Below are 25125 nucleotides of genomic sequence, written 5' to 3' on the forward strand. Positions count from 1 at the left end.
AAGAATGCAGCTTTGGGGGCAGGGATGGTTGTAGCCAATTCCTGTAGCCCTGGGGCTCCAGGCAAATTCCAGAGGGAGGAGCTGGATGAAGCCAGCTCCTGTCCTGCAATCATTTCCCAGGGAGAGGGGAATGTATCACCTTGTTACGGGGGGGCCACCCCAGCCGCTGTCTGCCAGGAAGTTGCAGCTCAGCAGGGGGCAGGGCTTGCCGTGGGGTGCACAGAGACATGTGTTCCGAAGGTGGAATTTGGGGTCCTGGTGACCGCTGAGGTGGGAACAGACCCCAAGGACTCTGTAGCTGGAAGCAAGCCCAACCTGAGTGAAAAGGGGGAATTTTGCTGGCCAGTGAAGGGTCTGTCATAGCTGGTAGCTGTGAGCCCACAGGTGGACCAGGGTTGCCTTCCCTTTTGGGGGACAAAGGGGTGTCTGACCCAGAGGGGAGCCCAGAAGGGGAAGCTCAGACAGAAGGTGAGGGGGGCCTGGAGAGTCCACCCACCTTTTGTAGGGAGGATCTTTCCCAGGAGGAGGGTGAAGAGTCTGCATTTAAAATGCCAGACCCCTCTCCTGTGGATCAGGTTTTAAAGGAAAATGGGGGGTCAGATCTCCGGGAGCGGGGAGTCCATGCAGCTGACCTTTTGGGAACAGAGAGTGGGGCGCCCAGAGGGGTTTTACCAATCCAAGGCACTCCATTGAAAGATCTTGTTCTTGCTATGCTTGTCAGAGATAAAGGGGGAAAATCTCTGCATGGGCGAAACTTCACAAGGGAGTGGGGTCCAGCCCAGACAAATTCCAGAGGGAGGGGCCGAGGGCAGGCATGGTTGCAGTGCGCCCTTTCCTTGCCAAAGCCCCAAACACATGCCTGAATTGAAAGCCTTCTCCAAAGAGGCAGAAAAGTCTGCATCAGAGTGCCTACCAGGGGGCACAAAGAAATGGGAAAATACAGTAGACACTAAGCAAGCTAAATTGTGTGAACAAAGCCTGTCCACCGTAGATTTGCTGTTAATCTTGGGTCTTTTCCTATTGCATCTGTGGGTCAAGACAAAGGAAATAATACTAGTGGTTAACCCTTTAGAGATGTGGGACATACATGATTTGTGGAAGAAATTGTTGTACAAGCTAGGGATGGTGACAAGATAGCCCCACGAGCATGTTACTTTTCAGCCTATACCTGTAAACAGACTGGAAGCTTGTCACAGCAGCAAAAGCATAACAAGCCCATGCTACTATATAGAAGGGGAAACTGAGGCACACCGCCTCATGGCATTGGTGGCTAAATTCCAAGACACCTACACTTTAACAGATATTGCTGTCTGCATTCTGTTAACAATATTACACCCCAACCTCTTTTCAGGAATCTGGGGAGCAGGAACCCCCAAACTGGCTAGAACACTTATGAATGACATCTGGTTTAAAGGTACTGAAAAGGAGTGTGACTAAAGACAAAGACGGAATTTACATGTACTGCCTCTGCCATGGACAGTGTCCAAGTCTCTGGCAGTAAGTTCAGGAGGAGGGTGTGACGGTGCCACCCCTAAGGCTTTATGGAAATATACTTATGAATGCATATATGACATAACTAGAATGTGTTTTATGCTACTGTCAAGGTTCCTTCCCTACTCTGAACTCTAGGGTACAGATGTGGGGACCGGCATGAAAGATCCCCTAAGCTTATTCTTACCAGCTGAGGTTAAAACTTCCCCAAGGTACAAACTTTTACCTTTTGTCCTTGAACCTTTATGCTGCCACCACCAAAGTGTCTAACAAAAATAACGGGGGAAGTGCCCACTTGGAAATGTCTCCCCCCCAAAATATCCCCCCAAGCACTACACCCCCTTTCCTGGGGAAGGCTTGGTAAAAATCCTCACCAATTTGCATATGTGAACACACACCCAAACCCTTGGATCTTAAGAACAACGAAAAAAACAATCAGGTTCTTAAAAGAAGAATTTTAATTAAAGTAAAAGAATCTCCTCTGTAAAATCAGGATGGTAAATACCTTACATGGTAATCAGATTCAAATCATAGAGACTCCCTCTAGGCAAAACCTTAAGTTACAAAAAGACACAACAAAAGGAATATATGTTCCATTCAGCACAACTTATTTTATCAGCCATTTAAACAAAACAGAACCTAACGCATATCTAACTAGATTGCTTACTAACTCTTTACAGGAGTTCTGACCTGCATTCCTGCTCTGGTCCTGGCCAAAGCATCACACAGACAGACAGACCCTTTGTTTCTTCCCCCCCTCCAGATTTTAAAGTATCTTGTCTCCTCATTGGTCATTTTGGACAGGTGCCAGCGAGGTTATCTTAGCTTCTTAACCCTTTACAGATGAAAGGGTTTTTCCTCTGGCCAGGAGGGATTTAAAGGTGTTTACCCTTCCCTTTATATTTATGACAGCTACATATGCCATGTAACATATCTTTGTAAAGGTTATGATCTACTGGATCTATTAATCCTATTTGTATGCATGTATCATTTTTGTATTCAAAGTTATGAATATTGGTTTCATAGTTGTTTAATTCTGAGTAGGTTTTAGTGAAGCAGTTGGTCAGCTTCTTGAGAAAAGACTATTCTCAGTAAGTGCCCAATCAGAAGCCCGTAAGCCAACAATGAACTTGGAGATGCAAATCCACATCTGGACTTTCCCAGGAATGTGGCTTGGCTGGTAAGGAACTCAGTCATGCATGGACATGTGACTTGCCCAGCTGACTCCAAAACTCCATTTTGTAGCTAGACTTTGCATAGGAGAGAGGAGGGGGTCTCCACCTACCAGAGAAAATCTATTTAAACCCCTGGGAGACCCCTCCATTTTGTCTTCAGCTGGCTAAAGAGAGAGCCTTTCCCCACCCAAGGATACCTGAAAGAAACTGGAACAAAGGACAGTAACTACAGGTGGTGTGAGTGATTGCTGGTCCCAGACTAGAAGGAGACTAGTCTGAAAAAGAAAGCTTACTGGAACTGGTGAGGTTTTTATCTGTATTCAGTTTTATTACCCTACTAGACATAGACTTGCATGTTTTATTTTGCTTGGTAATTCACTTTGTTCTGTCTGTTACTACTTGGAACCTCTTAAATCCTACTTTCTGTATTTAATAAAATCACTTTTTACTTATTAATTAACCCAGAGTATATATTAATACCTTGGGGGGGGGGGAGCAAACAGCTGTGCATACCTCTCCATCAGTGTTATAGAGGGCGAACAATTTATGAGTTTATCTTCTGTAAGCTTTATACAGGGTAAAACATATTTATTTAGGGTTTGAACCAGATTGGGAGTCGGGCATCTGAGTGTCAAGGACAGGAACACTTCCTAAATTGCTTTCAATTAAGCCTACAACTGTTAGGGGAGGTGGTTCAGACCTGGGTCTGGGTTAGCAGCAGGCTAGTGCGTCTGGCTCAAACCAGGCAGGGCCCTGAAGTCCTAAGCTGACAGGGCAGGAAAGCAGGAGCAGAAATAGTCTTGGCACATCAGGTGGCAGCTCCCAGGGGGTTTCTGTGATCCAACCCATCACATGTACCCCTTACATAACAACTGTACATGTGATTTGCAATGATATTGATGACTGGGATGACTCCAGTTTGAGCTCTCACATGACATTCTTTAGTGAAGTAGAGTTCACACACCGGACTCAGGAGATTACTGTAACCCCCCTGTTCACCCTCTCCATGCCCCTGGTCCCCTGAGAGGTTCCTGAGTCACAGCTGTCTTTCTGGAGACAGCATGGTCTAGTGGATAAGGCACAGGACTTGGGGGCGGGGGGGTCAGGAAACTTGAGTTCTGTAGTGTGTAGGAATTGGGTAGTAGCCCTTTAAATAGTTTGTGACACCTCTAATGGCCATCACAGCCTTCTAAGTTTCAGAAGCGCACCAGAACCCTGTCAGAGCAGTGGTGCACCCGTTGGATCATATTAAAGAAGTTCTGTATTAAAATCACAAATGAGTTTGATTCCCCATAGTTTAAATTCCAGGGTATTACTAATTAAGAGGTCTCTTGATTTTTGGTACTGTTTCTCTCTCTTTATGTGTGAAACTTGCAAGCTGCTAATTGTGTTCGTACATTCTAAGACAGAGTCTGTTCTCAAAGCAATTCTTTGTAACAACTACTCACACAGAAAGAGACTCAAAGCAATACTCTGTAACAATAGAAACAGCACCCAGAGACTCCCTGCCCTTTTGTTGTATTCATCTTGCTTTGTTAACAATTGTGATTAAAATAGAAATAGAGGATGTATGTGGATGGATGCTTGGTGTGGATAACAAATGAATGATCAGGGAGGTGCCAGCCTAAGAATCCAGTGTCCATCGGCTGAAGAAGGCGTCAAGTGGAAATCACCAGAGGACCCCCGGAGGGCAAACTGGAATGCACCCAACAGCCTCAAGAATGGGAGAACCAAAGAACAAGATAACATCTGGCAGCATGGAGCCATCAGGAATGTGACATCTGCTGATTGATTCAGCAACAGCATGATGAAGCAATTCCCATAGACTGACATAGGAAGAAATTCCTATAAAAATGGACTCTGGAAAGTGAGAACTTTGGGGTATGATTCTGCAAACCAACTTCCAGGAGCACCAGATGTGCATCTGACAAGGCCCTGCTCCCTCCTCATGTCCAGGCCACCTGACCAGTGGTTTGGCATGAGCAACTCTAAGGCTGGTAACTATGATAACAACCTTGCAGAACCTGTGTGTGTGTATGAATTAATGTATAAATAAATATGAGATTGAATGGAATGTTATAGCTATAACTAACTGCTTACTATCATTCTTTCTGTATTCACAATAAATCTGGTATTTTGCCTTTTCCCCTTTAATAAGATCCTGCTGGTTTTTATTTTATTGGTATAACACACCCACTGTTGCAGGTGCGTAGTTTGTCCCTATATGTTGTATGTAGTGGAAGAACAGAGTTATTTGGATCCCATTTTGCCCATGTTGTTCCTATTAGGTTTTCTGTGTGAAGAGTAAAAGGCACAGCAGGTTCTGTTCCTGACTTTGCCACTGACATCTAGGTGACCTGGGGCAAGGAACACAGATATACTGCTTTTCTTGTGCTCTTCCTTTCCCCCCCTACTAGCAGAGTTCAGACCTGAGGATCCTGGACCAGATCTGATCCCTTATTCGCACTGAGCAGTACTTTACTCCACAAGTAGTTATTGGCTTCAATGGACTATTAAGGCACTATTCAACACAAGCAAGGGTATCACCATCTGGCACTATATATATATTTCTAGTGTGTATGTCAGTGGGTTTCCATCTCACGGAGGTGAAGTCATGGCTCATCTTAAAGCTAATTTATGTATATTCACATCTGATTATCTATTTTTAGCTGACATTTTAACTGAAGTGTATGGGGTGAGCCTATTATTCTAAAGTGCAAACTTCAGTGATGCATCTGGAGGAGGAAGATCCTTTGAGGTTTAACTTTTTTTTTTCCAAGTAGCATGATTTTAATCTAAACTCCAATATATTACAGTCTCAACCTTGTGTTCTCAAGGCAGCAGCAAGGATAAAAACCTCATTACTGAAACTTTGACAAATCTCTATTTATTTATATGATGTAAAATTTCTCCCAAATCACCATATTCCAGTCATGTTTACGATCTGCCTCCTAACTTATAGGCAGAGGTGCCCCTATGGTTTTGGAAGGAATAGACACTTTAATTTCTCAGTTTGGCTAGAGATAAAAGCATTGCATAGATGATGATGGGGGGGAGGATACAGCAGACATCATTGCTTTTGATTCCCTGGTGGCTGCTTACAAACCAAGGGCTAGATCCTCCAACTAAGGAGCCAAACCAAAATGTTGTGGTATGCAGTAGAGACTGCTTCTCTTCCCTCCTGCAAAATGACTACAGTGAACATGATTGTTTCTGGAGAACAGCATATAGAGGCTGGTGAAGGGAGGAGAATGAGATTATCCTGGAGTGATGAGAGAAGGCAACCCAAATATAAATTAAATGAAGTTTAAGGAAACTACTGAAATTGAACCACTGCCTTGGAGAGGTTTGGGCAGTGAGGGAAGGGAATAACATACTTTTGTGAGATCCGTGACACAAAGGGAAAGCCTGAGAGCCCTCCACCATACAAAAAAAAAAAAAAAACAAACACAACAACTTTTGAATCATATAGTTTTGGCAATTTTCTGTTGTTAACTCGAAGTGAGATAAGTGTCTCACAAGCTAAACCAAATTCTCTCTACCACTTACATTATATTAGTTGTGAGAAGAATGTGACATAGAATAAATTGTTTCTTGGTTACCTTGACATTCTGTATTTTTTGGCCAACCCAGTTTCTAACTGAAGACAATGGCAGTCTTTCAGTGACTTTACTGGGAGCTGGATCAGCTCCTAGGATGGCAACTATAACTAGAACCGATAGAAATGAGGACCAATCTTTCATCAAAACTTGAGCAAAAGTGAGCCTGTTCACTTCTGTCAACATTTGAACTTTTACTATATTTTGACTTATTACAAAGCTAGTCAAAAACGACGTTAATTGTGCACAAAAAATTGATAAAAAATTCATGCTTTTTACTATATTTTATTACAAATCATGGGATCGTTCTTTCCACTGAAACAGATTCTGTATACTGTGCTGTCCAATTTATGCCACTCTGGCAGCATGAACATGACAAATAGTCAGTGGAACTGGCCTAACTCAGACACTAGCATAGCATTGTATGCTGGTTATGAGGGTCATAATACGGCTATTCCTAGTTTCACAATGGTCCGTTGGGGGCTCAGACAAATGAGTATAAGTTAAAGCAACACTGAAATAGCTCTAATTTACACCAGGGTCAAACCTTTGTCTGGGCTTGTATACAGGAAGGTAAAAGATGGAATAAAGCCACCTTTCTCCATTCCTGCACTGAGTGGAGTTGGGAAGGAATAGAGAAGACAAAATAAATTATACAGGATTGGAACCTTATGTTTTCTTCTTATTGTCCTTAAATCAGATCATATTTAGCCAATGCAGTAAAGTGAAATAAGCAACAGTGTTTGCACTCACAGACTGCCAATATTACAAATTTCCAGTTGCAGCAGGCATTTCATGTGATGTTAAAAGAATCTAAAATTTTGATCTTAGAATCCTTATGTTAAGAGAAAGGTTTGATTTTCTATGAATTGCTTATTTTATTTATAGGTATTTCTATATTTACCATTCTAGTATCTCAGCACTTTGGATTATCATTTAACAGAGTGGCAAATACATTTTTTCATTTTGGGGCAATATTGGTAGAAAACACATTTCTTAATGATATTGCCTGTGGAAATGCTATTATAAATAACTGTCCTCTGATATTTCCATGCAGCACTATTTTTAATGATCTCAGAAGCAAATATTATGGGAAGGACTAATTAGAGAGTCTTTAGCACTAGATTCCTGATGTCTAGAAAAAGTAATCGTGCTCTAGTAGGTCTGGAATCTGCTGAAAGCAGGTATTTTAAATTAACTGCAGATAGTTCACATGTGTGGATAATTAATTTTCCTCACCCTGTGGCCCAGATTTCAATAGATTGTGATATAGAAAAGCTAAACAAATCATTTATCTGTCAGTGAAAGGAATGCCAGGATTTAGGGTTATATCATGACCACCCAATGACCTGTTGATATTGGGAAAAGCTACAGACAAAAATCAGTAAAATGAAAACTTGCAAAGATCCCAGTGACTCATTTGGCTGCAGATTTCCCAGACTATGGAGGGACGATGGGAAACATTACCCTCAAATTTTTAAAAATCTATGAGGAAATCCAGCATAGTTTAGAACATCCATAGAGCACCTGGCTGGTTTACAGGATATTGACAATCTTCTGTTATTTTTAATACATTTGAAATTCATAATGATAAAATAGACTGGACATTATTTTCAAAGTATATGGCAACATAGGTTACGTTGTGTTTTTTTGGTGGAATAATTATACATGGTCATTTTACATTATTTTATCCAAGCTTTTCTGTACATAGTTCTTTTCCCTGGGCTATCTCCTCCCTTCCCCAAAAAGAGATTAAAAAGAGATGGATCAGACCCAAAAGCCCACATTTTACCATTATTCTATTTATGCAAACACCATTAAACAGAGGGAAGATTATGCCAACAAATTAAAATGGGTGAATAGAAAGTAGCTCCATGGGACAAGTGTGATTAGTATGTGAATATGCATTCTACATAAGTATGGCTAGTAGAAGTGTTGTGATGCTAAGAGCTTTTTATAAGCTGTCTGCCTAGTGATGGGAAATGTAGTGCCTCTGCTTTTCTGGTTCCTAGCTTCAGGAAATAATGTAGTGGACAAACAAATGAAATAGAACTCATGTTGTGCACGTCTGTTTCACTAATTAAGAGCTCTATTGTGGCACTACCATAAGCCCTAAGGGAGGTGCAGTGAGTACTCATACTACCTGTAGAATCTAGGAACAGATTAGGAACCAAATGGTGACTCAGAAGGTGACTAATCATGAATGTAACATTAAGCAATTGCATAAGGCTTTCTAGGATTGCAGCTTAGCTATTAGGACCATGATCCAGCAATTGAAGGCACCGGAACTACTCACATACTTAAAATTAAGCAGGTGCTAAATGTTTTGCTGGATCAGAGCCTGAGACTCCAAACCATTTCTGATCATTGGCACCAAAGTACTCTTACTCGTTGCAGTCTCACACATTAACCATGCAAACACTCTTGCAAGAGATTATAAATTCTAGATAATGTTCAGTAGCATATTTATTAGGTTAAAATTGTCTCTCAATCATTTTTCCTACTGATTTACAGACTTCTCAAAAGCCTCAGAGACCTATTAGATTAGCAAACCCCAGAAAGAGTAAGGTAGTATTTACAATCAGTCAGATTCATGTAGATGGTAGTGGAAGATAAGACTTGTTTTCATGCCCAAATACTAGTAGAATTATTTATGGATAAAGATAAATGAATACAGCACATTTGGAAGGAAGATTGATCTTACAAACCTGAAGGACTTGACAAGATCTCATGCAGATTCCTGTAGGCTTATGACAATGTTTTTAAAAGGATATCATGTATTGTTGAAGACTAATTATGCAGACAACTGAGCAGCTAGTGTAGCCTTGCTGTGCCTACACAACATCTGCCCCATGCATTGAAATAACCATACTGAAAAGAGAAGAATGTGCCTGCTTTTTTAAAAAAAAAAAAAGATTTACAATATTCTTTCCTTTATCTGATCTAACAGAATGAGAAAAAGAAATTTCCATCTAAATGATCTTCTTTTTACTGTGCTTTCATTAAAAACATGGAAGCCCTAGCAATTAGTTAAATAAACCACAGATCCTGGCAATGACATTTATTGTTTCTTGGCACTCTACATGAAAAGGATAACTAGTGCAAACTATTGGAAAACTGATTTTATTTTGCTTCCCTGAGAACAAAGATATTTTTAAAAGGTCAGTATAATTGACAATCGCAGATACAGTTTGGGATTAGGAACCTGATCTTGCTCCCACTGAAGTCAATAATAAAACTTCCATTGACTTCATCAGTAGAGGATTAAGCCATTTTCTGGGGGAGGAGGGGCGCAGAAAGGAAAGGGAGGGGAAAGTACGCAGATTCTAGCCCCAAGGAATTATTAAGAAAAGCGCAGCTGAAAGAAATTCCATTGTAAGATATTTAAAGACACTCATATTACCAAAAGAAAAGGATACCAATTTTTGTATATCCTGTTAAATTAGCAAAGGAAGAGTTAACACACATAAGAGTTTACTATTTTATTCTGTTTCAAGCCATCTCTTTAATAGTTTAACTCAGCTTCTGCAATCACTATTTTGTTGCAAACTGGCTTTTGTCCTGAAGCCATGAATGTTTATAGACTTCCAAACCACTCATTTTTATAATATATTTACTGTTATAGCTCTGGATATTCTTTGTATCCATAAAAACCATAGAATCATATGATTGGAAGGGACCTCAAGAGGTCATCTAATCTAGTCTCCTACATTCATAGCAGGACTAAGTATTATCTAGACCATTCCTGACAGGTGTTTGTCTAACCTGCTCTTAAAAATTTGCAATGACGGAGATTCCAATACCTCCCTAGGCAATGTATTCTAGTGCTTAACCTGATAGTTAGGAAGTTTTTCCTAATGCCCAACCTAAATCTCCCTTGATGCAATTTAAACTCATTACTTCTTGTCCTAATCTCAGAGGTTAAGAAAAACAGTTCTTCTCCCTCCTCCTTGTAACAACCTTTTACGTATTGGGAAACTGTTATGTCCCCTCTCAGTCTTCTCTTTTCCAGACTAGAGAAACCCAGTTTTTTCAATCTTCCCCCATAGGTGATGTTTTCTAGACTTTTAATAATTTTTGTTGCTCTTCTCTGGACTCTGTCCTAAAATGTGGCTCCCAGAACTGGACACAATACTCCAGTTGAGACCTAATCAGCGCAGAGTAGAGCAAAAGAATTACTTCTCCTGTCTTGTGTGAAAGTAGAATGAATTATATTGAAATTATAATTCATTAAAGAAATGCTACTTGAAGGGTTTGTTGAAATATAGTTGTCAGGAAGAGAAACATTAAGGAGTGTGAGACAATGGGTCCTCAAACTAATTAACGTAGAGCTCCTACTGAGCTAGGAGATTGGTAAACGTTAGTATGCAAATAAGATATGTATGTATATTTGTCAGTTTCTGCTTCCTTTTGTCTCTTATGTTAAATTCGCTTTGGCTTGTCTGTATAAATAAGTTAGCTTGAGCTTTTGCAGGGACTCACATATCTGGGTGCATTGGCAAAGCACTTTGCTAATAAACAGCGTGGTCTGACAAATTATGTGAGTCCTGAATCTGACTTTGACACTTGCTTACAACACTCCTGCTAATATATCCCAGAATGATGTTCACTTTTTTTTTTTTTTTTTGCAACAGTGTTACACTGTTGACCCATATTTAGCTTGTGATCCACTATGACTCCCAGATCCCTTCCCGTAGTATTCCTTCCTAGGCAGTCATTTCCCCATTGTGTGTGTGTGCAAGCTACTGATTGTTTCTTCCTAAGTGGAATACTTTGCATTTGTCCTTATTGAGTTTCATCCTATTTACTTCTGACCATTTCTCCAGTTTGTCCAAATCATTCTCAATTTTACTCCTATCCTCCAAAGCACTTGCAACCCCTCCCATCTTGGTATCATCCGCAAACTTCATAATGTACTCTCTATGCCATTTTCTAAATATTGATGAAGATATTGAACAGAACCGGAACCAAAACTGATCCATGCGGGATCCCACTCATTATGTCCTTTCAGTATGGCTGTGAAGCACTGAGAAGTACTCTCTGGTAACAGTTTTCTATCCAGTTTTGCACCCACCTTATAGTAGCTCCATCTAGGTTGGATTTCCCTAGTTAGTTTATGAAAAGGTCATGCGAGACAATATCAAACGCTTTACTAAAGTCAAGATATACCATGCCCACCACTTCCCCTCTATCCACAAGGCTTGTTCAGTGCTTCTACTAATTCCTAGTAAGTTCTTAGTCTGAATGATATTCAGTGTTCACAGATGCTTCAACTACATCTTGCAGTCAACCATAGCAAAGGCTCCAGATAGATCTAAAAGAGTAGGTACTGATGCTTGATTTTTGTCCATCACCAGAGGGAAATCATTAGCCAATGAGAGTAGAACAGTCTTTGAACCATACCTAGGTCTACAATCAGACCAAGAGAACCCAAAAATATTCGAGGATGGAAGGTATTGCCAGAGCTGTCTCCCCTTCTGTATGAAAAAGAAACAAAGATTAGATAAGAGGCATTAATGGGCAAGATAGCCAATAGCAACAGTTGGTTTCTTGAGCACAGTCCAAACAATATTAATTTAAATTCCTCCCTTGTGCAGACAATAATCTTTAGCAAAAATGATCCAAAGTCTCTTTACAAGATTTTAGCGACCAACGTACCCAAGCACTGTTCTAGAACAACAGTGAGCAAAATTAGTTAATATTCAAGCATTCAGGCAACAAACTGGAGAAATGGTCTCAAGTAAATAGGATGAAATACAAATATCTGTTAACTAAAATGTCCTTGTGCAGGGAAGATGGAATTAAATAAAGATGAAGTAATATAGTTTTTACTATATTTGCTTTTCAATCATATATACCTGTCTGTGGATTTTGCTGTATAAACAGGTACAGGTATAAACTAGCACATTTTACCTGTTTCCCTGAAATGAGTATAAAGCATCCTTTTCAACCTTGATTGGCTTGATTGCATTGGGGGGTGAGGGGAGGGAATGATGAGGTTGTTTTCATTAACAGAGTCTTTAAATAAATGTACTTTTAATTGTTTTTTTTCTTCCCAACAGCAATGATCTATATGTAAAACCTAAAATCCAATTACAAGGCATAGGAAGAAAAAAAGTGTCTCCAAGGGGGATTTGTTTTGTTTTATTTTTTTAATGAGATACATTATAATTAAATTTGAAATTGGTTAATTGCAAATACTTTATTTTGATAAACTGCATCCCTAAGCTGCAATGCTTGTAGGTGGATTCTTCCATATTATTAGTATTCTGTGTGATCTAGATATGCCAGCTAAATACAGAATGTCCTATGGGAGCTGGTTGTATCCATAGCAACCAGATTGCAGTTTCCAATAACTGTGTAATGGAGTGCTGGTATACTTTAAGCACAAGGTGCTAGGTAGAACGTTTTTTCACTGCAGTCAGTTTCTTCATGATTAACAATGGCAGAAAATCATGCAGTAAATATACTAATAAAACTTCATTGACTACTACTTTGTCAGTTTTACCGACATACTGAAAAATTGCTGAATTTATACTTCTTATGCTAGCAATTAAAAGTTTGGCACCATGTAAAATCTTGAGACATCTACTATAGGTACCAACCACTCATCAACACTATTTATTTAAGAGTCAACGCTGTTTAGTAGTGAATTCTAAATAGCTTCTTTATGATACTTTTATAGGATACTGTTTGTAGCCCAAACAGTTCTAACATTGTGAAATTAGAAAAAGTGACACCCGTTCAAAGGAGATGCCTAAAGTACCTGATCTGAAGTTCCTTGAAGTCAATAGGAAGGTTTCTGTTCACTTCAACAGAAGGTTTTGAGTCAGGCCAAAGGTAAATATACTCATGAAGGCTGGAACTTTTCAAGGGTGTAGAAAGGAGTTTGGGTGTAGAAGGGAATGGTGACTGGCAGCCCTGGGAGCAGTGCGTGGCCATGCAAATGTAAACAAACAGTCTGGTGGCCTGCCAGCGGATTATGCTGACAGGCCATGCGCTGCCCACTGCTGTACACGATAACAAGATTTATTGGGCCAAGTTCAAATATGAGTTTGCTGATTTCAGAGAGCTGCACATGATTACACCAGGGCAGAATTTGGCCCCATTGAATGCCAAATCTTAGGTAACCCATAAGTATTAATTATATGTAACTTTTCATTCTGAATTAAGTTACAAAATTAACAGAACACACATCAAGGAGAGAAGACAAAATTAGCATCATGAAGAACGTAAAGTTTCTATGGTCTAACAAAGAGTGATGAATGAAGGATTTAAAGATCATTGAAAGACCCTTACTTTCTAATGGGAAATTACAAGATAAAATGGATTATATCCAGTCTTTGGTGATGTACAGCTTTACCTGCACAAAATAGGGACTCAAATATAAATTCAATAGTCTTCTGTAAGAAATCTTGTATTGAGAAGAGATTAAAGTTGAGGTATAATATTAATTTCAGCTGTTCCACTGCTGTTCAAACAGTTATCATATTAGGGGGAAACAAAATAAGAGTCTCAAAGGACAAATGATTATTATCTAAGAGGCTGACAATAAAGCAATTTAACCTGAATGAGAATGAATGAGAAATACACAAAGCATATGAATCCTAAAACTGTCCACTCCTCAACTGAAATATCTTGCTCAAGGAATGAAGAGTGTGACCAATGAAGCACAAACCTGGAATTTGCCAATTTTATGAGGCAGTCAAAAACATAGCTTGAAAAATTCCCCAGATCAGTTAGAAAGATTTGAAAATGTAACGAATATGTGACATCTTCTCCCACAGAGACTTACCTTAAGAAATGTTAGCCTGTACCTTTAGGCCTTTGTAAAACTCTTCAGGCTTGAAATGTGAATTATTAATATATTGTAGCCTGCAAGCAATGTTAAGAATGTGAATGGAAGAATGGATCTTTAAGAGAGAGAGAGAGAGAGAGAGAGAGAGAGAGAGAGAGACTGACTTCTCGTTCATGTTTAAAAACGCTACTACCTCTTCAGATAGCTGCTAATATCTTGATGTGATGTGAGAAAAGGAGGAAAGGGAATATATCCCAGAGTTTTTAAAGTTAACAATGGAACAATTTCTATCTGATTTATTAGGAAATATCTGCATAAAGGGCACGAACAGGCCCTCAAACCTTTGTTTACTTGAACCTGAAAATGTACTTTCCAAACATGAAGCACATCAGTCATCATTAAACATTTGAAAGATGTAAAAAAAGAGAAACAGACAGGATCTTAAAGCAAATTAGCTTCTCTCTTGTTGCCCTTCTCAGGGAAACCCTCAGCACAATAAAAAGTGCAGTTTCTGTAAGACCAAATACACCCTTATGGCTTTTTCTCACAATTAAATATAGCTCAATAAAAAAAAAAAATCACAGTCATTGGAGTATTTGAGATATTAGCAGTTTGGAACTGTTAAAGAGATGGCTTCAATCAGAATAAAATGACAAATTCTAAATAGTATTTTGACTTTTCCTTTGTTAATAGAATAAACCTCTTGGTGATTTGAGCCTTCGTTACCTTAGCATTTCTCTCCTATTCTGTCAATCAACTATTAGGCATCAGCTAGGTGATTGAACTGACAGCCACTAGACATGGCTGAGTATCAAACGGATGCATTCAGGGTATTCTCAGAGGAGGACCATCAATGTTATGAAATTTACCCTTTGCTTTTGTCTCAACAAGGTCTACGTTTGACAGTCTACGTTTGGCAAAGCTTCTCTATTCATTCAGAATTTTCCTGAGGGAAGGGGTTAATTCTCTTTCTTGAGCAAATAGGGAGTTAGTTACATTAATACTTGGTAAATATAGATTTATTATGGGGTTTTTTTGTATTTTAATAGCATCTACTGATAGCTTGTGAGACCATTACTCACATTGAGTTGTGCCCTACCAGAGCTGGTTGAAAACTTAACAAAATATTTTTGCATTGGAAAATGCCATTCTGTTGAAATCAAAACACTTTCAGCGGGAATTGCAACAAAATTTTATGTAGAAAAAAAATCAAAACAATGTGTTTTAATAATATCATAATGTTCTGTTTCAACATTTTCAGACCACAACAGTTCGGATTTTCATTCAAAACAACTGCTTGTTTTGAAATGTATTTTACTTTACATTATAAAAACATTTTAAAATGTAAAAGTTGAAATCAAAACATTTTGTTTTGATTAACCCAAAACTATTATTTTTCAAAAATTTCATTTTGTGAGAAATGTCAGTATCTGATGTTTCATTATGATTCGAAATGAAAACAAAATTTGAAATTTTGGTTCCTACATCATTCTATGCCCTACTCCATGTACAGTCCTGCAAAAATCAATGGGGTTACTTGCAGAATAAGGTACTACTCAGTATGAAAAGGAGGTGGTAAAATCTGTCCCCTTGTCACTCATTATTGATACACACTCTATATACATTGATCAAATAAGTAATTGATATACACGTAATGATTCAGTTTCACATGATCAAATGCTATATAAATAAGCCTCACACATGATTACATCAAGGGTCCACCTTTGAGGTTATGTTCAATAAGGTGTTCATGCATTTCTCCTACTCAGGTTCTACAATGAACAAAATAGTAACACTCAGAATTTTCCTTTCTCTGGAAAAAAGCCTCAGCAAAAAGTGTAAAAAGGGTCCCACAGCCCTAAAGAATAAATTGTGTAATTTTCTCAAAGGGGCTTACTGTACTTCCCTAGAATAGCTGACTCGCTCAGTGGGGATTTATGTAACTGCAGTAATGTACTAATTATTTTGCTACTCAAACAAAAAAAAAAAAAGGAATTGAAATATTGTAGCAACCACAATATCTCATGCATGCATATCAGTGCATACTTCGTCCATATCTCTGTCATAGACACAGCACACTTAAAAGAAATGGCAAATATGCTGAAGCCCCTTAATGTAACGCTCTCATAGGAGAACAGTTTTGTATGGAAGTTCTATAGAATTCTATAGCAGGAATGTAATGCATGGCAATATTGTATAGATGGTTTGTGGAATTCCAATTAAAAAAAAAAAAAAAGAACAGGAGTACTTCTATGCATCCGATGAAGTGGGCTGTAGCCCATGAAAGCTTACACTCTAATAAATTTGTTAGTCTCTAAAGTGCCACAAGTACTCCTGTTTTTTTTGCGGATACAGACTAACATGGCTGCTACTCTGAAACCTGTCATATATATATATTCTCTACTAAATTCTTTGGACCAGCTTCTCAGCTTTTCAAGAGTGGTATAAAGGAATCAAAGTTGCATAGGATTGGTGTCAGGACATGCTGGAGTAGGAGGAGACTACACCTTGCATTGTGGTTGTCTCCAGCTGCATAACAGCCCCTTGGGAGCCATTACTAGCTAGCATTAATTGTAACAGCACTAAGGCTGCTCTAACATGTGCAGGCTGCCTCTTCCCTCTTAAATTTTACTGTTTTTTCCCAACAGCAGCCTTTTCTTTCTTAACATCAGTCACTGAGAAGAAAAGGGCTAAATAGCTAAGCTATGGTTACCAAAATCATCAAATGACCTTTAAAACCCATCTTACAGAATCAGAAGATGGTGAAATTATTATATCCACTTGACATTTGCCTAATGAAAAACTGTTTTCCACAGAGAGTGAACTCAGATCCAGGAAAGGCCACAAAGTAAGGCCCTGCACGTGGACCCTGTGCTTCCACAGTTCCAACACACAGCTGACTGAGCCCTGCTGCGTTTTGACAAGATGACATACATTAAACCATTCTTAGGCTCAATTCTCATGAATGCACATTTTTAAGAGACCCCTCTAAGTTCATACAGCCGCCACACAATATCTACACAAAGGTGCATCTACACTAGCAAAATCAGTACTCATACTTCAGCAACTGCCAGCTGCTGTGCCATTATGCTGCCATTAAGTCTCTCATGTAGGCAGGGCTCAGGCATTATGAATCATGTCATGAAACCTGCTCAGAGTGGGTAGAAAAGTCTTGTCTAGCACTTACACTGCTGCAAGCTCAGTAGGCACTGCATCACCGCTGGCAGTGGTGTGGGTACAGATTTTGTTAGCGCAGACAAAGCCAAATAGACACTGGTTCAGATTTTCAAAGCCAAGTAGAGGACTAGTCACCCTTTGCTAAGGTAGAATTGCTTCTTTTTGACTTAACTGTTTCAACTTTTCTATACCATATAATATAAAAATATATCATACTATAAAAGTTGAAATGATAAAATCAAAATGAAGCACATTGACCTTAGCAAAGTATCGATTTCATTTCAAGAAGGCCACTTCAGTATTTCTGAAACTATTTTTTAAATTCATTTTGTAAGAAATGTAAAAATTTTGCCTTTTTATTCTGACTTCATTCAATTTTTTTTTTTTAATTACCAAATATCAGAAACATTCTGAGTTTTGACCAGCTCTAGTCAGGAGCATGACTCCAGAATCTACTGTCTTCTACTGCGTCCTAGCTTTCTGTCTGTAAGAGCTACTGGTATTGAGTGTCAAGCTGGTATCTCTTTAGCTTGTACTCTCTGCTGTCAGCTGCTCCATTCCGCCCACATTCTGAGTGTGTATCTGGTCTCACTGCTCTGAAACCTGTCATACTGAGGGAGACACTGAGGGAGAGGACAGCTATCGCACACAGCAACCAGCTGTGATTAGCATGGTGTTGAGGGTGAAGAAGGATAATGGAAGACTGGAAAGGAGGAGAAAGAAGGGACAGCCAGGAAGGGCAAACACAACATTAAGGACAGAGAGACTGAGTAGTGGGAATGGAGAGAGACAGGGACCCTAGAGGAGACACATTGCATAGGATTTGCAAGAAAGAGAAACACTAGATGGGGAACAGAGAGAAAAGGGGTGGAGAGATGTCTGAAAACTAGGGAAGGGAGGAATAGTAGGTGAGCTTAGGACATGGAGGAAAGTGGGTACAGAATAAAAGGAGGTTGGGGGAACCAGTCAAGGAAAACATGAGGAAAGGGTCAAATACAAAATTCATAGGAAATTTAGAATGAATGAGAAAGCTGGGAGGAGGAGTGAGGCAGCACTGTACAGAGACAGAAAAGGAGAAGTGAAGAAGCCAGCATTCAAAGCAAAAGAGATTAAAATAAAAAAAAATAGAACTGAGCCTGCTGGAATAGGATTGAATATGCAGTGAAAAAGACTAATTCTAGTAGAAAACAATGAGGATAGGTGGGTAGGAGATGCAGAATAGTAATTGTCTCTACCTTTTTTCCCCTTTCCTTCCCAGTTCACACTCTGCCTTCCCACAGCATGATTCTCTGTAGTTTTTGTCTCTGTGGTAACTGAGCAGAAGTCCTTTTGAGAGACAAACTAGTAACAACGTGGAAAAATAAATTCAGGTCTTGCAGGGAGGTTTATTCCCCACAAGGCAAAAGGGACAGAAAGTCAGCAGATGGAGTGAACTAGTTAAATGGGAAGGTTTAGGATGAACATCAGAAATGGAAGTAGGAAAAAAAAACAGGTAGGAGAAAGGGGAACACTTTGAAGTGATGTAGATGGACCTCACTTCAAAGAAGTGCTTAAAACTAGGAGCTCATCCCAAAACTATCACACCTCTACATGCAGGAATAAGCAAAGCTGCTTGGACTCATGGACATTAGCAGCCCAATTTATCCCTAGTATAACCCCACAGACTTCACTGGATTTCAGTGAAGTTACACCAATAATGAATCTGGCCATTCCTGTATCTGAAAAATTTTGCCAAGGACATCCCAAACCTACCCCCACCTGTTCCTTTGCATGCTGTTTCAGGAGCCAACTGAAAGATTTTCCATAACTCCCATGTCATTATAGAGGTCCAAGGTAAGGAAACCAATACAGTGGAACCCCACTTATCTGAAACCAAAATTAGAGCTGGAACCTGCAATGTTCTGAGCAACCACTGCTCCTACCACACTAATCTTTAATCTATGCCCCAATGATGTCTGGATAATAAGAGTGTACTACTATCATTTTATTCCTTTAGTCTCGCCCAAATTACTGGATGAGCTTTTCAGGGGTGTAGCCTAGTGTGGGCCTGCTCTTCATGTATGCATTGTGCATGAACAAAATTGAGTCTTTTAGAAAGGAACTCAAATACTACAAATAAGGGAAATAACCTGAAGAAGAACTCTACAGTCCCAATTCCAGCAAAAAAGTATGAATAGGGAGAAAAGTGTAATTCACTGTAATGAAGAGTAAAATCAGGCAGATTTTAGTAGGTCTTATATAACAGCAGGACATAGATGTGTAGCTTCCATTTGGATTTACAATACCCACTGATTAATTTGTAGCAGTAGACATTTATGACAGTAATGAGGGATATCAAGAGATAGCAGGCATTATATAAAAATGGTTTTATATTTTACTCTGTTAACCATGCATAGATGAACCAATGGATTACGCTGAATTCCTGAAGCAATCAGAAAGAAATTGGAGCAGCAGAAAAGTGACCTGTACATACAATGTATTAAATTAAATTAAAAAAAAAAAGAAAAGAAAAGAGAATTCATAGAATCATAGAACTGGAAGGGACCTTGAGAGGTCATCTAGTCCAGTCCCCTGCACTCAAAGCAGGACTAAGTATTATCTCTAGACCGTCCCTGACAAGTGTTTGTCCAACCTGCTCTTAAAAATCCCAAAAATCTTAAGATTCCACAACCTCCCTTGGAAATTTATTCCAGGGCTTAACAACTCTGACAGGAAGTTTTTCCTTAATGTCCAACCTAAACCGCCCTTGCTGCAACTTAAGTCTATTGCTTCTTGTCCTATCCTCAGAGATTAAGAAGAAAAAATTTTCTCCCTCCTCCTTGTAACAGCCTTTTATGTATTTGAAAACTGTTAACATGTCCCCTCTCAGTCTTCTCTTCTCCAGACTGAACAAACTCAGTTTTCTCAATCTTCCTGCATAAGTCATGTTTTATAGACCTTTAGTCATTTTTCTTGCTCTTCTCTAGACTTTTTCCAAATTTCCACATTTCCTGGAATGTGGCACCCAGAATTGAACACAATACTCCAGTTGAGGCCTAATCAGCATGGAGTAGAGCAGAATAATTACTTCAGTGTCTTGCTTACAACACTGCTGCTAATACATACCAGAAAGATGTTTGCTTTTTTTGCAACACCATTACACTGTTGACTCATATTTAGCTTGTGATCCACTATGACCCCCAGATCCCTTTCTGCAATACTCCTTCCTAGGCAGTCATTTCCTATTTTGTATGTGTGCAACTGATTGTTCCTTCGTAAGTGGAGTACTTTGCATTTGTCCTTATTACATTTCATCCTGTTTACTTAGATCATTTCTCCAGTTTGTCCAGGTCATTTAGAATTTTAATCCTATTCTCCAAAGCACTTGCAACTCCTCCCAGCTTGGTATCATCCGCAAACTTTATAAGTGTACTCTCTATACCACTATCTAAATCATTGATGAAGATATTGAACAGAATTGGACCCAGAACCAATCTCTGAAGGACCCCGCTCATTATGCCTTTCCAGTATGACTGTGAACAACTAATAACTACTCCCTGGGAACAATTTTCCAACCATTATGTACCCACCTCATAGTAGCTCCATCTAGGTTTTATTTCCCTAGTTTGTTTATGAGAAGGTCATGTGAGATAGTATCAAAAGCCTTACTAAAGTCAAGATATACCACATCTACCGCTTCCCCTCTATCTACAAGGCTTGTTACCCTGTCAAAGAAAGCTATCAGGTTGGTTTGACATGATTTGTTTTTGACAAATCCATGCGGACTGTTATTTATCACCTTATTATCTTCTAGGTGTTTGCAAATTGATTGCTTAATTATTCGCTCTATTATTTTTCTGGGTGCAGAAGTTAAGCTGACTGGCCTGTAATTCCCCAGGTTGTCCCTATTTCCCTTTTTATAGATGGGCACTATATTTGCCCTTTTCCAGTCTTCTGGAATGTCTCCCATCTTCCATGACTTTTCAAAGATAATTGCTAATGGCTCAGATGTCTCCTCAGTCAGCTCTTCGAGTATTCTAGGATGCATTTCATCATGCCTGGTGATTTGAAGACATATAACTTGTCTAAGTAAGTTTTGACTTGTTCTTTCCCTATATTAGGCTCATATCCTACCTCATTATGACTGGGATTCACTATGTTAGACATTCAATTGCCAACAACCTTCTTGGTGAAAACCGAAAGAATTAAGTCATTAAGCACCTCTGCCATTTCCACATTTTCTGTTATTGTCTTTCCCCCCTTGTTGAGTAATGGGCCTACTCTGTCCTTGGTCTTCCTCTTGCTTCTAATGTATTTATAAAATGTTTTCTTGTTTCTTTTTATGTCCCTAGCTAGTTTGATCTCGTTTTGTGCCTTGGCTTTTCTAATTTTGTCCCTACATATTTGTGTTATTTGTTTATATTCATCCTTTGTAATTTGACTGAGTTTCCACTTTTTGTAGGACTCTTTGAGTTTTAGATCATTGAAGATCTCCTGGTTAAGCCAGGGTGGTCTCTTGCCATACTTCCTATCTTTCCTATGCAGTGAGATAGTTTGCTCTTGTGCCCTTAATAAGGTCTCTTTGAAAAACTGCCAACTGTCTTCAATTGTTTGTCCACTTAGACTTGCTTCCAATGGGATCTTACCTACTAAACCTGAGCTTGCTAAAGTCTGACTTCTTGAAATCCATCGTCTTTATTGTGCTGTTCTCCCTCCTACTATTCATTAGAATCATTAACTCTACCATTTCATGATCACTTTCACCCAAGTTGCCTTCCACTTTCAAATTCTCAACCAGTTCCTCCCTATTTGCCATAATCAAATCTAGAACAGCCTCCCCCTAGTAGCTTTCTCCACCTTCTGAAATAAAAAAAAGTGTCTCCAATACATTCCAAGAACTTGTTGGATAATATGTGCCCTGCTGTGTTATTTTCCCAACAGATGTCTGGGTAGTTGAAATCCCCCATCACCACCGAGTCCTGTGATTTGGATGATTTTGTTAGTTGTTTAAAAAAAGCCTCATCCACCTCTTCTTCCTGGTTTGGTGATCTGTAATAGACTCCTACCATGACATCACCCTTCATAGTTAGGTATGTCAAAATCTATTGTGAAAGGATCATTAAGGCATGTAACCCTATGATCTGCTCGTTCAATGTAGAGTTTGTTTGTGTTGATAGTAATACAAAACTCCTATAAATACTGTACAGTGACATTGACAAAATTGCCATGTACTTGTATTTCCCTTTATAAATGGGCTTAGACCAGCCAGAATGGGTTAATAAGGTTGTACATAGATAGAAGAGTTAGTCACTAGTTAATCACTAGTCATTAGCTAGTCTGAATGGCGGATATGAAAAAAAGACTCCCTTCAGGTATGCAAGATTCTTCTGAAAGTGTGGCTTTTTCAAAGAAATCATTTAGATCCAGGCTTCACATAACTCTGCCAGCAGGGCAACGGAATATTTGGTTCAGCAGGTAAATGCAAGCTTCTCAGGTTTTGATCATTCCGTTATAGATATCGCTAACCTAATGAAAGCCCTTGTCTAAATTCACTGGTCAGTCAATTGTTTGAATAATAATAATTTAAAGATTACCCATTTTGTAACCAAAACCTGTATTATGCAATTTAATTCTGTCCATTAAAATTGGACCATTAATCTTACAGATGCGACTCAGCAGCAACATTGCTTGGAATATGCTCCATGTGAATTTTGGGTTGAAGTAGGAAGAGCAGGGAACTGGCCATAGTAATATTCCATCTCAGTATGAAACTGCACTAACTCCCCAGGGCTCCATCCCATGACATCTATAGAGGGACCCAGTCAATTGCAGCACAGATGCATAGCACCTACAAATATATAGTGATTAGCATTCTTTAAATATCTAAGGCAGATAGAAGCTAGAAAATTCTGTGTGTGTGATATGGGGCCAGAGAAGGGTACAAAGAAAAAAAGCAGGAATTGTCTATGTGGATGCTTCCTACCTCTGCAGTTCTGAGAGTTCCTTTCCCCTATCATATGCAAAGTCATCTACTTCATTGGGACTACTCACAGTAGCAGGCACTGCCCACAGTGTAACAGTCTGCAAGTTCAGTTCTTAAGGGTCTGATCAAATATTTCTGTAGGTTCATATTATATCTTTTTTTCTGTACCTACTATATAGACTGAAGATAAGAAACAAGCCAACATCTTGGGTAATTTCCTTCTGTCTAAACTACACTCTTATTCTGTCTCTCTTCCATCTCTTATGGATGTCTCGTTATCAGCTTAAGCTAAACATGGCTAAAACAGGTCTCCTAATATTCCCCAAAAAACTCCTTTCTTGCTACCACCTTTCTCAATCACCATGGACAACACTGGCAACCTGCCTGCTACTCAGACTGTAATCTGGGCATCATCTTTCACTCAGCCTTCTCTCTAGGTCAGTGGTTCCCAAACAAGGGGCGCCGCTTGTTCAAGGAAAGCCCCTGGCGGGCTGGGCTAGTTTGTTTACCTGCTGTGTCCACAGGTTTGCCGGATCACAGCTAAAACTTTCCAGCTTTCCAAGCTCTCATCATCTCACATCTCAATTATTGCAACATTCGGCTCCCTGGCCTTCACAAATTCAATCTTGCCCCACTCATATCCGTTAAGAATGCTGCTGCAAAGATCATTTTCCTAGCGTGTTGCTTTGACAATATCTCTCCTCTCTTTAAATTCCTCTTCTTGCTCCCCCTTCTCTGTCACATCAAACATAAGTTGTTTGTTTTCACATTCAAGGCCCTTCTCAGTCAATCTCCACCCTACTCACCACCTCTCATTCACTATCAGGCTGTTGATGTTCACCTGCAGTTAGCCCATGAGGCCAGCCTTCACGCCTCATGTGTTTAGTTTTCAAACAAGTACATTTGTGCTTTCTCCCATGCTGCCCCACACACTTGGGCTGCACGTCCTGTAAACATCCACAAAGCTACCTCATTATTTACCTTCAAATCCCTCCTCAAAACTCTCCTTTGCTGTGGTGCCTACAAAAACCTTGACAACAGTAAGATTGTTGATGGTCAGAGACCACTGACCAATATTATCCCATAATTTCCTTATATTTCCTTGTCTCTCTATATCCATCTGTTTCCTCTTGTTTTATACTGAGATGGTAAGCCCCTTGGAGCAAGGGCCATCTTTTTGGTTTGTATATGTACCGTGCCAAGTACAGTGGGATCCTGGTTCACGATTAGGGCTCCTAAGTGCTATAGTAATACAAATGATACATATTAAATAATAACAACTGTGTAGTACTTTTTAGGTATGCAAATTTTTATTTCTTGATACGGAGACAAAACTCAAAGCTAAACAGGGGGTTCATAACCTGAATCTAAAAGGCCTGATACACCATAACCACGTGGCACATTTTCATGAATTATGCCACATTTTAAATATGTCATCATTTCAGTGTCACTTAGTTTGCAATTGATAGTTCTTAATAAGGTAACCTGGAAAGTCAATTTAAAAAAAAAAAAAAAGACAATGTAGCATATGATACAACACCCATACACAGAGCCATAAATCAGGCAATGGCTAAGCAACATTTTAAATTATGTCAAGAATCTCTTTATCTACTGTCAACAGCTCTTTGCATGCTTTATACATTTCGTTTAGAGTGACATGTGGAGGCTCCCAATTTCACTTTCAGTGGAACTTATCAACACAGCCCACAATAGTGCCTTTGTAAATGAAAGCACCACTGACTGTATGCACCTGTTTGTTCAGCAAAATAATCTTATCTGAAATCTGTGAGTAATTTACTGACAGATTTTAATGGCTCTTTGATGTAACCCTCCTAATGAATCCATAGCAAGCATTGTGGTTATTGTTTGTGCAAACAAATGGAAAATGAAAAAAAGTTAGAAAATGCATATCAAATATGCATC

The sequence above is a fragment of the Chelonia mydas genome, chromosome 8 (genome assembly GCF_015237465.2).
Source record: "Chelonia mydas isolate rCheMyd1 chromosome 8, rCheMyd1.pri.v2, whole genome shotgun sequence".
Taxonomy (NCBI): Eukaryota; Metazoa; Chordata; order Testudines; family Cheloniidae; genus Chelonia; species Chelonia mydas.